General features: G+C 43.8%; 1 pseudogene; it reads left to right on the top strand.

Moving 5' to 3' along the window:
- The first annotated feature begins 4,144 nt into the window (after window positions 1–4,144).
- Window positions 4,145–9,095, top strand: LOC132352739 (calcium-responsive transactivator-like; annotated as a pseudogene).
- Window positions 9,096–17,099: the final 8,004 nt, after the last annotated feature.

The raw sequence follows: 17,099 nt of genomic DNA, 5'->3' as shown, positions 1-17,099 counted from the left end.
AGCTTGTTTTTGATCCTTTGATGGAAAACTTGGGCTAGATAAAAAGCAAGCACAGAACAACAAGCCATCATCCCCCAAATATTTTATTCTCTCACCTCACAGCTCTAGATACACCTGGGAAAGATGAAGAGGAATAGATGAAAAGAGTGACTATGTACTTTAAGTCATTCCTTTAAGTAATCTAAGATGAATGAAAAGAGTCACCCATGTTAAAATGCAATTTACGTCTGAAAGTGTTCCCTGTGCGGAAATTGCGATTATGGAAGAATCAATGGTAAGGCCGTTTGGGGGTGAGGTTGGTTGACTTATGCCTTGAGTACAGCTGTGTTATTGGAGTGAAACTGGGCTTATTGGCCAGGTTAGAACAACATTATTTATTTCAACTTCTCAGGACACTTCTTTCTAGAAGAGAGGCAATTAACAGGAAGTAAGGAGGAAATGTGGGAACAACAGCAACTAAAGTAAAATGAGTTTGGTCTTTTATTTATTTTTTTTAATTAATTAATTAATTTATTTTTGGCTGCGCTGGGTCTTTGTTGTTGCACGCAGGCTTTCTCTAGTTGCGGCAAGCGGGGGCTACTCTTCGTTGCGGCGTGCAGGCTTCTCATTGTGGTGGCTTCTCTTGTTGCGGAGCATGGGCTCTAGGCACACGGGCTTCAGCAGTTGTAGCTCGCAGGCTCTAGAGCACAGGCTCAGCAGTTGTGGCGCACGGGCTTAGTTGCTCCGCGGCATGTGGGATCTTCCCGGACCACGGCTCGAACCCATGTCCCCTGCATTGGCAGGCAGATTCTTAACCACTGCGCCACCAGGGAAGCCCCGAGTTTGATCTTTTAAAATGTAAATTCCAGTTAGATCCATCTCTTGGGGAGAGCAATGCACCCAGCTGTCCTCGGCCCCATGGTGGTGCTGCACCTCACTCTTCTATTTTGGAACATTGTTAAAACTCAATTTAAAATTTTCTGTCTTGAATAAAGATAACCCAAGGGGTCTCTGAAAGATGCTGGCAGAGTGTTTCCTTTCCAGTGCGATTATCTTAGGAACGTAACACTGACGGGGTTGCCCAAGGACCTTCACCCTTGGGGAAGGTCCTGACCTTATTTGCAAAACCCATCTCATTCTCTGAAAGTGCCAAATAAATGAACTTTTCAGTAGATATGCCTATTAGTTTTGTATTTGTGCAAATTCCCTCTTCTCTAGGAATCCTGTTTGACCAATGCTTGATTCACCTACTATGCACCAAGTGCTGGCACCTAAGAGAGGTTTTGCTCCAGAGCAGCAATAAGCAAACACTAAATAAAACAAGAGACTTGAAAGCCACGTTCCCAGGCTAATCTAGGAAGCAGGCCACATTCATCATTAATGCTAGTCTTTATGGATAGACCTTTATCCTGCCCCATGGCTGTCTCTTTAATCACTAAATTGTAGCCTTTCTAAACAGCGCCTAATGCTCCAGATCAGTGGTTCTCCAACTGTGGTCCCCAAACCAGCAGCATCAACGTCTCCTGGAAACTGGTTGGAAATGAGAGTTCTTGGGCCTCATCCCAACCAGAAGTTCTGAGGGTGGGATCCAGTAACCCGTGCTTTACCAAGTCCTCCAGGTGATTCTGTTGCACACATTAAAGTTTGAAAATCACTGCTCCATACCACCCACTCTCTCTTTCCTTCCTTGGAATGTACTCTCTTTCCTCCAATCCATCTGGACTCTTCTCTCTGCTAAGACAACTACCCCAACACTTATGTTCACCGACGACAACAGTTAAAACATTGGGTCTCTCTCAGTTAATAGGTATTATGAAGGCCAGACTTTTAACACATAGGTGAGAATTTCTGCCTGGCCTGGTGTTGGAGATTCACTCTGAAGAGGGACTATCAAGACCACCATTCTTGTCTGTTGGCTCACTTCCAACCCCAGACAAGACCTGCGCTTTTACTCCGGCCCCCTCTGCATGGGAAGGTAGAGCTGTAGCCTGGTGCTTCCCCACAGTTGCAGAGGGAATCACCTGGACTTCAGGGGGGTAGCAGCCCAAGGAAGTTGGGGGTCTGGCAGGTCTGTCTCCAAATGAGCTTGCTTCTCACCCATCAAACAAGACACACTTTTTAATAAATAACCACTGTTACCTAATTAATGACCAGCAATGTTCCACTTTGAACTAAGATGATAATATTAATGATAGTAAAAATATTTAAAATATCTAGTAAGAATATCTGAACATTTGTTGAGAGCTTTCTATGCACCAAACACTGTGCTAAATGCGCTAAGTTACTCAATTTAATCCTCCCAACAACCTTATGAAAGAGGTACTTTCATATTGTCCCATTTTACAAAAGAGAAACTGAGAATCTCAGAGAACCATTACTTGGAATCCTCCCTCCCACTCTGATATATGAAGCTTCCTTTCTGGCATAGCATTCAGCGCGGGTAAGTCTGGCTGCCACAAGTAAATAGAGTAGTAGGCAGGAAATAGTCACAGAGTGAAGCTTAGCGCAAACTTTTCAGACCCACGTTCTGGGGTACACCAGCCCAGGCTCTCTCGTAATTTTTGCAAGGCTTAAAGTTACATAACAGTATAAATAGAAGCCCACTTACCATATGTCTAAATATTTTAAAGTTATAAATTAGACTAGCAAACCGCTAAATAAAATATCCTCTTACCTTTGCAAAAAGTACGTTCACAACAGCTTGGAAGGCCAGGTTCAGATTCTGGACTCCTAGACTCCACAGCGTTCTGCATTGGAACTTGATCATGGGGAGTGAAGTTGTTCCCTGCCATTCCTTTCTCTTCTCATGCTTGTCTCCAGAGCCCACCAAGAAAGGCCTCATGTGTTCACAGGTGGATACAGTAGTTGACATGAGACCGGCTGGGACCTGGGACCCTTTGCTGCCGTGCTGCAGTGCTTGCACCTGGACACACCTCTCCTCAAGCAACGAAATACAAAGTTACTTTATGGGACTAAAAATAACTGCGTGCATGCGCAGTTGGGGCAAATTCTGGACCCAAAAGATACAAAGATACAAAAAAATCCCAACTGCCACTTTTGAAGAGCTGGAAGCAAAAACAGGGTGTGAGAGCAAAAGCAGGGTACTGCGCATGCCCCGTGCACACTACACCACCTAAGGGGTGGGCAAAACACCTAAGCCGCCCCTCTGGCCCGACCCTGGGACACACCTCTACCCTCACCCCATATAAGGAGCAAGCTTGCCCCCCACTCAAGGAGCGAGCAAGCAAGGGAAACTGTTGTTCTCACTCCCCGCTGCTGCTGCAGCAGGGGCCCCAATAGAGCCTTGCCTGAATTTCTTGTCTGGCCTCTAGTCAATTTCTATTGATTGGGGAAGGCCAAGAACTCTGGTCAGTAACACACACATCCAAACTTTGTCCCCAGACCCCTGCAAACAGCAGGGCCCCTTGGCCAAGGCTGGGCTGTGAGGGGAGTCCACTCTCAGAAGGACAAGCTGTACCATTGATAGAAAGGCATGCAGGCCCAGAGCATGATGTAGAGGGGTGAACCGAAATTCGGGGTGGGGCTATCCCCATGGCCCTAGGGAAGGGGCACAGGCAGAGGAGGGCCAACTCAGGGCCTCTATATCACAGATCCCAGGGTAGGGGCCTTTCTTGCCTCATCTAAGGGCAATTCTGCCCACACTGTCCTCCAGAATCTCTGAGAAAGATTACTATTCAAATAAGATTGAGAAACACTGGATATTGCACACTTTTCTTGGAAATTTATAGTACATGCGTATCTCACTTTATTGTGCTTCACTTTTCTGCCCTTCGCAGATACTGTGATTTTTTATAGATTAAAGGTTTCCTTTTTGTCAAGCAAGTCTAATGGTGCCATTTTTCCAACTGCATTTGCTCACTTCATATCTCTGTGTCACATTTTGGTAATTCTAGAAATATTTCAAACGTTTTCATTATTACATTTGTATGGTGACCTGGGATCAGTGATCTTTGACATTTTATTATAATTGTTTGGGGTGTCATGAACTGCACCCATATAAAATGGTGAACTTAAGCGACAAGTGTTGTGCATGTTCTGACTGTTCCCCCATCTCTCTCTCTCCCCTCAGGCCTCCCTATTCCCTGAAATACAACAATACAGTAAGTCCCCTACATACGAACCTTCAAGTTGCGAACTTTCAACGATGCGAATATGCGTTCGCATGTCCAATCATGTAAGTTAGTTCACGTGTCTGGCAGACATTGTCACGTGCTTGCATCCTCTGCAAGTGGTTGTGCTTTTGTGCACTTTACTGTACAGTACTGTATAGAGTACAGTAGTACAGTATCTTTATTTCAAGACCAGGATGTCCGGAAGCAAGCGTAAAAGCAGCCGTGATGTAGCTGGTACTCCTGTATTTTTCAAGGTACTGTCCTGTAAGATTAAAAATGCTTTCTTTATTTTTTGTGTTTGTTTTTTATGTATTATTTGTGTGAAAAGTATTATAAACCTATTACAATACAGTACTATCAATATATAGCCGATTGTGTTAGTTGGGTACCTAGGCTAACTTTGTTGGACTTATGAACAGATTGGACTTATGAACGTGGTCTCAGAACGGAACTCGTTTGTATGTAGGGGGCTTACTATATTGAAATTAGGCCAATTAATAACCCTACAATGGCCTCTAAGTGTTCAATTAAAAGAAATAGTTGCATGTCTCTCACTTTAAGTCGAAAGCTAGAAATGATTAAGCTTAGTGAGGAAGGCATGCTGAAAGCCGAGATAGGCTGAAAGCTAAGCCTCTTGCACCAAACAGTTAGTCAAGTTGTGAATGCAAAGGAAAAGTTCTTGAAGAATTTAAACGTTCTACTCCAGTGAACACATGAATGATAAGAAAGCAAACCAGCCTTATTGTTGTTATGGGGAAAGCTCTAGTGGTCTGGATAGAAAATCAAACCAGCCACAACATTCCCTTAAGGCAAAGCCTAAACCAGAGCAAGGCCCTAACTCTCTTCAATTCTAGGAAGGCTGAGAGAGGTGAAGAAGCTTCAGAAGAAAGGTTTGAAACTAGCAGAAGTTATTTCATGAGATTTGGGGAAAGAATCCATCTCTATAACATAAATGTGCAGGGTGAAGCAACAAGTACTGATGTAGAAGCTACAGCAAGTTATCCAGATCTAGCTAAGATAATTAATGAAGCTGGCTACACTAAACCACAGATTTTCATTGTAACAAAACAGCTTTCTATTGGAAGAAGATGCCATCTAGGATTTTCATAGGTAGAGAGGAGAAGTCAATGCCTGGCTGCAAAGCTTCAGAGGACAGACTGACTCTCTTGTCAGGGGCTAATGCAGGTGGTGACTTTAAGTTGAAGGCAATGCTCATTTACCATTCTGAAAATCCTAGGGCCCCTGGGAATTATGCTAAATCTACTCTGCCTGTGCTATATAAATGGTAAAATAAAGTCTGGATGACAGCATGTCTGTTTAAAACATGGTTTACTGAATTTTAAGCCTATTGTTGAGACCTACTGCTCCGAAGAAAAACATTCCTTTCAAAATATTACCGCTCATTGACAAAGCACCTGGTCACCCGGGAACTCTGTTGGAGATATACGAAGATATGAATGTTGTTTCCATGCCTGCTAATAAAACATCCATTCTGCAGCCCATGGATCAAGGAATAATTTTGATTTTCAAGTCCTGTTATTTAAGAAGTTTCATAAGGCTATAGCTGCCATAGATAGTGATTCCTCTGATGGATCTGGGGAAAGTAAGTAGGAAACCTTGTGGAAAGGATTCACCATTCTAGATGCTATTAAGAACATTCATGATTCATGGGAAGAGGTCAAAATAGCAACATTAGCGGGAGTTTGGAAGAAGTTGATTCCAACCCTCGTGGATGACTTTAAGTGGTTTAGGACTTCAGTGGAGGAAATAACTGCACATGTGGTAGAAACAGCAAGAGAACTAGAACTGGATGTGGAACATGAAGATGTGACTGAATTGCTGCAATCTCATGGTAAAACTTTAATGGATGAGGAGTTGCTTCTTATGGATGAGAAGGAAAAGGGTTCCTTGAGATGGCATCTACTCCTGGTGAAGATGCTGTGAAGATTACTGAAATGACGGCAAAGGATTTAGAATGTTACATAAATTTAGTTGGTAAAGCAGTGGCAGGGTTCGAGAGGACTGACTCCAATTTTGGAAGAAGTTTACTGTGGGTAAAATGCTATCAAACAGCACTGCATGATACAGAGAAATCGTTCATGAAAGGAAGAGTCAAATGACGTGACAAACTTCACTGTTGTCTTATTTTAAGAAAATGCCACAGTCACCCCAACCTTCAGAAACCACCATCCTGATCAGTCAGCATCCTTCAACATCAAGGCAAGACCCTTCATCAACAAAAAGATTATGACTTGCTGAAGGCTCTAATGATGGTTAGCACTTTTTAGCAATAAGCTGTTTTTAAATTAAGGTATGTACAATTATTTTTTTAGAAATAATGCTATTGCACACTTAATAGACTACAGTATAGTGTAAACATAACTTTTATAAGCACTGGGAAACCAAAAAATTCATGTGAATTGCTTTATTGTGATATTTGCTTTATGCAGTGGTCTGGAACCAAACCCACAATATCGCCAAAGTAAGCCTGTAAACATTAGTACAGTATTACAGTAAACATTAGTGTCTTAGCTCAGGCTGCCAAAACAAAATATCAAAGACTGGATAGCTTAAACAACAGGAAATTATTTCTCACAGTTCTAGAGGCTTGGAAGTCCAACATCAAGGTGCCAGACAATTCAGTTCCCTTGTGAGGGCTCTCTTTCTGGCTTACAGACAGCTGCCTTCTCACTGTGTCCTTACATGGCAGAAAGAGAAAGAGAAAGCTCTGGTCTCTCTTCCTTTTCTCATAAGGATATTAATTCCTTCATGAGGTCCCCATCTTTATGACCTGAGCTAAACCTAATGACCTCCCAAAGGTCCCACCTCCAAATACCATCATATTAGAAGTGAAAGCTTCGACATATGGATTGGGGGAGGACACAAACATTCAGTTCATAACATGTAGTGAAGACGCTGAGGTCAGATGCAAAGAAATCTTTGTGACTTTAACTCAGCATTACCCACACATATCTATGAAAAAGTTTTTCCAGTTTGGTGGGTCAGTTATTTGCTGCAAATCACAAGTACCTTAAATCAGTCACCACCTTTGGCTCTACCCTGTTGGCCACAGTCTATTTCACCAAGATGGCACCTCACTTCAGTCTATGAATTTATATCCGCATGTGATAAACACCATCAATAAACCCTGTGTCTACATGTCCTTGCCTTTCATTCTCAGACCTGTCCTCCTTTAAGATGTTTTAACAATTTGAATGATTCCTAGAGTACCAGTTAAGCATATTTTATTCACATTTATTAAAGTAATACCTGCAAAATCACCCTGCCCTAACAACCAAGTGGGTGATGTTGTGACTGACTTTTAAACGCAATCAGTAAGCAAGTGGTTAACACACTGACTTCATTTCTGGAGATCTGATGTACAACATGGTGACTATAGTTAATAATACATTATTGTATACTTGAAATTTGCTAAGAGAGTAGATCTTAAGTGTTCCCACCACACAAAAAATGGTGACTAAACGAAATGATGAATATGTTAATCAGCTTGATTGTAGTAATCATTTCACAATGTATACATATATCAATATATCACATTGCACACCTAAAATATATGCAGTTTTTATTTGCCAATTTTACCTCAACAAAGCTGGGGGAAAAAACAAAGTTATTTTCTATTTTCTAGATCCCAATCATAATTATGTTTAGAGCTGCATAAAATAACTGCCCAACATAATGTATTTTTCAGTGACAATTTTACTTCATATGTATTTCCAAACACTAATCTACTGAAAAAATATTTCTTCTTATTATATAATTCTGCAGTCACCACTCTCAGGCCACTTCACATACCTATCTTATTTATCTTCCCTTTTTTCCCCAATAATAGGCCATTATGGAAAATTTTGAACACATGTCTGAACTGTGTGATAAAGCTTTCCTGATTTTTTTTTTTTTTCTTTTTGGCTGCGTTGGGTCTTCGTTGCTGCGCACAGGCTTTCTCTAGTTGCAGTGAGCGGGGCTACTCTTCGTTGCGGTGCGTGGGCTTCTTCTTGCGGTGGCTTCTCTTGCTGTGGAGCATGGGCTCTAGGCAGGCGGGCTTCAGTAGTTGTGGCACACGGGCCCTAGAGCGCAGGCTCAGTAGTTGTGGCGTACGGGCTTAGTTGCTCCACTGCATGTGGGATCTTCCCAGACCGGGGATTGAACCTGCGTCCCCTGAATTGGCAGGCGGATTCTCAACCACTGCGCCACCAGGAAAATCCCTTTCCTGATTTTTTTTTTTTTTTTTCCCCCAGTCTTTGGTTCCTGATGTGAATTTAAGCTTTATCAATTTGATTTTAGCATTGGTATGTCCATAGTGTGAAAAAAACTGGCCAGGGCCCGCACCCCCAGGGAAGCCTCATTGATGCCACCCCCGCCGGCCTGCCGCCGTCCTCCCTCACGCAGGCGCAGACCGACATCGGTCCGAACCACGTGTTCACGCGGCAGACGGCGCAGAGCGCGCCGCCCAGCACCTCCACGAGCGCGCCAGCCGGCAGCCACGGCTCGGAGGCTCGGCTCCAGCCACTCGGGACCGGCCTCGCAGAGCGTACCGCTTGCAGGGCCAAGGCGCCATTCGCAACGACGTGTCTTGGGCCAACAAAAACATGCAGGCTTCGTCTCGCTACAGCTGGGCGCGGGGCGGGAGCCCGCACTACGCAGGCCAGTCCACGGCCATGATGGCCGGAGCGGGCAGGGGAGCAGCGCGATGGGGCAGCGGCCCACAGGGCGCTACCGGTCCTCTCGGCAAGGCTCCTCCCAGAGTACCTGTGCCAGGGGGAGAACAACTGTGGCGAGCTGTACAGCCACCACCAGGCCACCTCGGAGCCCATGAGCTGGACAGACCCCCCAGGACCACACGGCGATTACGCCGACCAGCTGGCGTCCTATGCCCAGCAGAGCTACTACCGGCCGTCTGAGGAGTCCACACAGCACTACCACGACGGCGGTAAGGCTGGCCGGGCCGCGTGCTGCGGGGCCTGATGTGCACGCTTTATGGAAATGGAGGCTGGGCCTTGTGTCCCCACTTGCCTGTGTGTTCATGAAGCAGGAGAAGGGTCTCGCGGGGTAGACCCACCATCTGGTCCAGCTGACCATCTTGGGGCCTGTGAGCTGGTCTCAGAGCCTCCTCAGTCAAGACTGTCCTTTGTTCCAAAGGCGGGTGGGCGAGCAGCGGGGACCTGGGCACCCCATCTCCCTCCTGAGCCAGGCGGGCGGTGCACGTGGGGTGTGTTAGGCGTGGCCTGGGCATTTCTTCCAGCACCTGCTGGCAAATAAGGCGCATCTCTGGCTGAGGGACACGTCAGACCGAGGGTGAGCTGGAAGCAGCTCCCCAGACAGAAAGCCCTGGTCTGTGGCGCTCGCCCATTTCCCTGGTGTGAACGCTCCCACTCCCAATGACTTAAAACTGCCAAGGTGACATCACCAAAAACGGATTTGGGAAGAAGCAGGCACATTTTTTTCTCTAGCGGGTGCCAGCTGGCCCCGGGCCTGTCGGGTGAAGGGACTTCCCACCGACCCCTGGAGGCCAGGAGAGGAGAGGAAACGATAAGCCCACAAGGGTGACGTGGTCCATGCTCTCTTGTTTGGATGTCAGGCAGTGGGGAAAATGTAAGGGTTGCCAGGCCCCAGAGAGGAAAAGATAAACGGTACATACAGAACGGGTGACTTGAAAATGTGACTTTTGGGGGACCTTTTTTTAAATTGTAGGAACACAACAAAATTTACCATTTTAACCATTTTAAGTGCACAGTTCAGTGGCATTAAGTACATTCAAGTTGTTGGGCTGCCACCACCATCACCACCATCTCCAGAACCTCTCAACATTCTGAACTGAAACTCTGTCGCCTATCTCCTAACTCCCTATCCCCCTCCCCGGCCTTTGGCAGCCACTTTGTGTCTCTGATTTTGGCTACTCTGGGTACCTCATATAAGTGGAATGATAACAATAGTTGTCTTTTTGTGACTGGCTTCTTTCACTCAGCATAATGTTCTCAAGGTTCATCCATGTTGTAGCAGGTGTCAGAATTGCCTTCCTATTTAGGGCTGAGTGATATTCCATTGTATGTTTACGCCACATTTTGCTTGTCCATTTATCTGTCAGTGGACACTTGGGTTGCTTCCACCTTTAAGTATTGTGAATAGTGCTTCTGTGAACATGGGTTTACAAATACCTCTTCGAGACCCCGCTTTCAATTCTTTTAGGTTCAGGCAGACAGACCTCTGAGATATTGTGGGTTCAGTTCCAGACCACAATAAAGTGAATATTGCAATTAAAAATTAAAAACTAGGCGGCGGGCGGGCGCCGGAGGGAGCGAGCGAGCGACGCGGGCCGCCCCTGCCGCCGCCGCCGCCGCCGTCGCCGTCGTCGGACCAGCGGCGTCCTCCCCTCCCCTCCCTCCCGTCGCCCTGCCGCGGGGAGGGGGCTCGCGTCGCCGTCTCCATCCGCTCCGGATGTAGCAGTTGCCGCCGCAGCCGCCTCCGAAGATGGGGGATTTCTACGACCCCGAGCACCCGACCCCTGAGTCCGCCTCCACTGCCACAGTCCTGCACGTTGTTCCAAGAGCAGCGGAAAATGAATCGGTCTCCGATTACAGCTAAGTGGTTCCCCATTTGTAGCAGCAGTGATTCTGAGTTTGGCTCTGTCGTTTGAAGACTTTTGATGGTCTCTCCAAAGCGATTAAGTTTCTACAGAACTAATCTCAGTTAGAGCCCGCGAGCCACAACTACTGGAACCCACGTGCCTAGAGCCCATGCTCCGCAACAAGAGAAACCACCGCATTGAGCAGCCGATGCACCACAACGAAGAGTAGCCCCCGCTCACCGCAACTAGAGAAAGCCCACGTGCAACAACGAAGACCCAACGCAGACGAAAATAAATAAATAAATAAATAAATGTGTTAAAAAAAAAAATAATAAATGCAGAACACACTTTCTGCATTTCTGAGAAAAAAAAAAAAATTAAAAACTAAAAATTATAATGGAACAAATTAGCCAATAACACTGAAAGACTTGGGATACCCCAGACAGTTGACATTTGCTCAAAGGACCCACTGTGTGATGCTGCAGCTGTCTCTCCAACTCCCTAATCTCAGTACCTGTGGCAGTTTTTCCCCTGCATGAGCAACACGCACAATGGCAAGAGAAGGAGCATTTCAAATTTCCTACAGTGGGAAGAACCACTGCTTTGTAAGATGTGACCTATAAACAAAATCTTGGTGCAAGACCAGTGATGCCACTACACTGCCTATACACCACTACTGGTTGTGCCCTTGACCACAGAAGAACAGGAGCAGCTTGTGTATTCAGAATCCATTGTTCAATTGCTACAGCCCCATCATCCAAGTGGGACATCAGCAGATTGGTAAAAAGCCCTTCTGGGGGCAGTGGAGAGGAGGAGCCATTAACTTTGACCCAAAAATCCATGCAAGATATGTTAAAACTCTCCCCACACTCTCATCTCAGGTAACAGGCAATGCCCATGTGATTCCATTTCTCCCATCTGAGCTGGGGCGGTCAAGCCCTGTTTTAACAAGGCCTGTTTTAACAATACCCCATCCAACATCAGACTTCTCTCCCATAAGTCTCCCACAATTGTATTTCTTGAGAGTGATCCTACATGATCCCATAAAAATAAAAAAAAAAATACCCCTCAGATCCAAATAATAAAATAATAGAACCTCTCTCTGAATCATCTCAAACATGCACACAGCAGCCTCAACAGTAAACTTCATAAGGGCAGAAACTTTGGGTACATCTGGTTCACCATTATCTCCCAGGATCTAGCTCAGTGACTGGCAAATAGCATGCCCTCAATGACTGCATCTCTTTACTGTCCCTAAAGGTCAGGCTTCACCCGTGTGGTCTGGTCTCCAGTCTTCAAGCACCACACTTGAAGCCATCCAGGCAGCTGGCTGCTTCCGTCTCCCTGAAGACTTCCAGGACAGGAGGCTACATCACCTCCCTAGGCAGCTGAGTCATCTTCCTATCAGGAAATTGTTTCTGCCTTGGCTAAATAGGTAAGCAATTTCTGTCTATTTTAGACAAAAAAACCCAAGTTTAAAAAAGATTAAGTGAATAGCTCAAGGTTATACACCAACTCTGACCCAGTTAGGAATAGAACCCAAGTGGTTCCTAACATTCAATCCTATAGTTTCAATACTGCTTATTTTGCAGAGGAACCTATCTTTATAATTTACAGGTATTGTTCCCAAATCGCTCGCTAGAAATTCTGCCTAAATATTGAAGGTAGAGCAGCTTCATGTATCCGATAGAGAGAGAATATATATAAAAAGAAATTTTTCCCACATGAGTAATGAATCACTGTAAAAAACATTTGTTTGGTTGTTTCATTATAAAATAAAAGCATTCCTCCCGGCTGCCACCAAATCCAAATGCTCCAGTTTTGTTACTAAACAATCCTTTTAACACCAAGCCAAAAATAAGTCACGATGTTAATGCAAACATCTTGCAAGCCAAATAAAAGGACTTGTGCCAAATTTATCAGAGTTAGAGGGAAATTGTGTCAGAGCTGTCTGTCTCTGAGAAACTTTCTATTAGATCACCAGTCAGTAGGGTACCAGCATCTGCTGATGCTCACTGAAAGACATGAGTAATAAGAGACAGCTTTAGAAAATACATTTTTCTTCCATAGTTAGCAATGCATGACTCACTAGAACTCTCCAGACACTATACTGCATGAATGACTCAAAATTCTACCAAGGATAGAGCACAATCACTTCTCTCTTCCTGCACCAGGATTTCTCATTTCAATTATCACTGATCTGTTAGCTTACCTCAAAGGGAGAAAATCTTGGTCCATTCTCCTTCCTCTTTTAAAAACAGTGGTACATGTTTTGATATAAAAGTAAATATTGAAGTACTACAGGAAAACAGAGACTAAACATTATAGTGAATGCTGAGAACAATCTTCAGCCAGCCCAACTCCCACCATTTGGGAGGTCATGTTGGACAATGACCATGGTTAATCTCTTTCTGGAATATTGACCAATGAGTAGAAATTATTGCAATATGAGAAATAATTTATTGTTAAAGACCAATGACCTGCCCATTCAAATCTTCAATAGCCAATAATAGCAATCAAAGATACTTTGAGAAATAGTTTAGAAGTTACTCTCCATGACAGAGGTCTTGATTTCCCTCAAATAACTCTTCTCTTCGATAAGCCCAGTAGCCTCCCAGTCAAGGACCACACTTCCGTGCTCTTTTCTTTCCATTCCATCTGGCATTCTGGCTTCAGATTAATTTTACTGAAAGATTGTTCTGATTATGATAGCTTAGCATGATAATGAAGAGCACAGGTCTTGAAATTAGACCGCCTGATGTCAAATATTGGATTGCCAATTAATGTTTAAATCTCTGTGAGCCTCAGTTTTTTCCTCTGTGACACGGAGTTTGTAAGATGCTTGCATAACTTTTATTTTGTTTTTTATTTGTCTTAAAAGTGAGTGTGTAAGAAAATAGAGCATTCATGGTTAAGAGCATAGGCTCTGGAGTCAGACCAGGGATAAAATCCTGGTTCTGCCATTGAACTGTCTACAAGACTACACCAGTTACCTACTGCTGTGTAACAAATCATCCCCAAACTGTCTGGCTTACAACAGTAATAATCATTTTTTATCTTCCACAGTTTCTGTAGTTCAGAAATTTGGGAGCGGTTTGGCTAAGTGATTCTGGCACAAGGTCTCTCATGGGGTTGCAGTCAGCTGAAGACTTCTCTGGGGCTGGGAAATCTGCTTCTGAGGTAGCTCACTCATGTGGCAAGATGCTGCAGGCTATTGGCAGGGAGATCAGTTTCATTCCATATGGGCTCCACAGGCCGCTTGAGTGTTCTGATGACATGGCAACTGGCTCACCCCAGAGTGAGTGATCCAAGGGAGCAAGGCAGAGGCCACAGTGCCTTTATGATCTTGCCTTGGAAATTACATACCATCATCACCTCTGCCACTTTCTACTGGTCACACTGGTCAGCCCTGATTCAATGTAAGAGGAGACTTCACAAGGGTACTAGCACCAGGAGGTAGGAGCATTGACAACTATCTTGGAAAATGACTACCGTGAAGGCCTTGGACAAGGTTTTTATTTTTAGTTCTTTAAACCTTGTTCTCTTATTTGCCTGATACAGACAATAATAATATATCTATTTCATAGGATTGTTATAAGAATTAGATGAGATGATGCATGTAAAGTACTTAGTATGTAGTAAGTATTCAGAAAATATTGCTTAGTATTATTATAATCCATAAATAGTCAAAATATCCCGGGGGCTATCATGAGGAAGAAGGTGTTATTCTGGGAAGCAGGCAGAGCTATAAACTCTCTTCTTCCTCCCCCCCATTCTTTCTTCTTCCAGTGGACTTCACTTTATCTCATATATATTAGGCTTCCCCATAAGATTTTCACTTGAAGAAAGGATTTCTCAGCTTAAAAAAAGTAAACCACTGCTCTAAGTCATTATTTATTTAAAATACTAGGAATTTTAGGGTAGATAAATAGGTATTGATATCTATATGTATATAGGATATATAAATATTATATAAATATATTATATGATAGATATATGGATATAATTTGCATGTAGATAGCATTACCTAGCTAAAAGATACATAATGTGACTAGAAAGCAGAGAATATCAGATTGAAAAGTCCTTAAAAGACCACGTAGTCTGATGTTAAAAACCTTAAAATTATTAATCCACTCATTTTCCACAGTAATCCCATGGAGGTGCTGACATTTATTGGCTGCTAGATGAATGGACTGAGTAAACTCCACCACATCCCAAAGGTTCATCCATTCACCATGGTATTTATTCAAGCATCTATTTTGTGAATGCACTGTCCTCACTGCTGGGTATATAGCACTGAACAAGATGGATAGAGTCCCATCTTCCATAAAACCTACATTTTAGTGAATGAGAAAACATGGAATAAGCAAATAAATAAGCACTATAATTTCAGGCAGTGATAAATTCTGTGGTGATAATGAAACAGCAATGTGGCAAAGTAACTGCAGAGTGGGAGGGCTGATTTAACCAAAGTAGTCAAGGGAATTTTCTACGAGGAGATGATACTTGAGCTGAGACATGAACAGTGAGAAGGAACGAGCCATATCAAGAACTGAGAGAGGAGTTCATAGACATGTACTAACATGGCACCTTGGGAAGACTGAGCCATCAGGCAGCCTCATTCCAAGGGAAGTCTCACTTCATTAAAGTCTTTGAAGTGTGGTTTGAAAGATACCCAGGATAGACCTGTATGTCTTTGATTATTCGTCTGTGAAAGGACATTTGGCCTAAATTGCTGACCAGAACCAATCCTTCTGGCAAAAAAAAAATTGTTGGATATGCCAGTAGATGGTGTGGCTGGAACTAATGTCTCCAAGTTAAAAATTTGGTCTGAATCTGAGCCACTGTGAAAATATTCTAGACTACCTGGAAGATCAGATAAAGCTTATACAAACAGAAGACAGTCGAACAAAGACCAAAGTGTAGAACGGGTAACATATATACTCTTGTCTACTTTCCCCCAAATCTTTCAACCTTTATTTTTTACCACTGATAAACCTAGGTGAGAAGGGGGAAAGAAGGAAAAATAAATAAATGGGATCCAAAAGTCTTAAGGAAGAAAGGAGTGGGTTACAAGTTAAAATTAAACCACGTTGGAGTTGGAATAGACCCTCAAGGTGATCTCGTCCAGTCCCCTCATGTTATATATAAGGAAACCAAAGCTCAAAGAAATTAAGTAACTTCCCGAAAGTACATTGTCAATGGCTGTAGGTAGCCCCCTCACACACCAATGGAGGTATGGGGAGGGGGAAACCTTACTTCCCATATATCCTCAGCTTCATAGGGTGAGCAAGCACATCTCCATTCTGAATTCAGGGAATGCTTTACCCCCAGATCCCCTTCCAAGCAGGTGAGATGCCTTAATATACAAGAATTGCCTTCTGAAACTTCTTTTCCCTGGAATAGCAATAGTGATAGATTCCTTTTACGAAGCAAGCTTTCTTAGATCATTTTTAATCAGTTCTTCTCTTGCTCATTTCTTTCTTATCTTCATTCCTTCCTTCTTTCCACAAGTATGTATTGAGGGCTGAGGATATATTAGTAAACAATATGGATACAATTCCTGTTTTAAGGAGCTAAGGGTTTAGGAAGAAAATAAACAGACGAGTCTCCAGAATACACTTTGATAAGTACTCTAGTAGGGGCGGTAACAGGTATTATGGAACTGCTGAGCAGGGGCACCTAGCCTGGTCCAGAGGGTGGGAATGAGGGAAGGCTCCCAAAAGAAATGGCATTTAAGCAGATGACAGAAAAGGATGCGATATGACCAGGACGTTACAGGCAAAGAGAACCACCATTTCAAAGGCCAGGTGGAAAGTAAGTCCGTGGCACATCTCAAGGACTAAAAGCAGCTCAGTGTGGTTGCAGTATAAGATACAGGAGGGCAAGTGGCAGGAGGTGAGAGGTCCAGACAGGAAAAAACTCACTATTATGGTGAAAGTAGGAATGGAGAAATAGCTAGAGGGTAACATTGATAGGACATGGTGATGAACTGAAAATGGAATAAGGCAGAAGATGAAGTCAAGGATGCCGCCCAAGTTTCCAGCCTGTGGAACTGGTTGGAAACCTAGGAAACCTGCAGGAAGAGCAGTGTTTTGTTTTATCGGGGGTGGGGGTAGAGATGAGTTCGGTTTTGGACAAATGAATTTGAGTTGCCCATGAAACACCTCCATAGTGTCCAAGAGGCAGTTGAACATAAGGGTAGGGCGCTTAGGAGAGAGATCTGGGCTGAAGTGTAGATTTGGGAGTCAGCACCATTTTACTTCTTGCTTTTAGGTGATGAATCTGAGACACACAAATGTGAAGTAACATGCCCAGGGTCATACCAGTAGGTACAGAGCAGAGATTTAAACCGCAGTCTTCCCAAATCCCATGTCTTTGCCCTTTCCTTGGAGACTCACAGC

The sequence above is a fragment of the Balaenoptera ricei genome, chromosome 18, assembly GCF_028023285.1.
Source record: "Balaenoptera ricei isolate mBalRic1 chromosome 18, mBalRic1.hap2, whole genome shotgun sequence".
In the NCBI taxonomy this organism is placed as follows: domain Eukaryota; kingdom Metazoa; phylum Chordata; class Mammalia; order Artiodactyla; family Balaenopteridae; genus Balaenoptera; species Balaenoptera ricei.
Note: the sequence above shows the minus strand (reverse complement) of the source record. Positions and strands in the feature narration are given on the sequence as shown.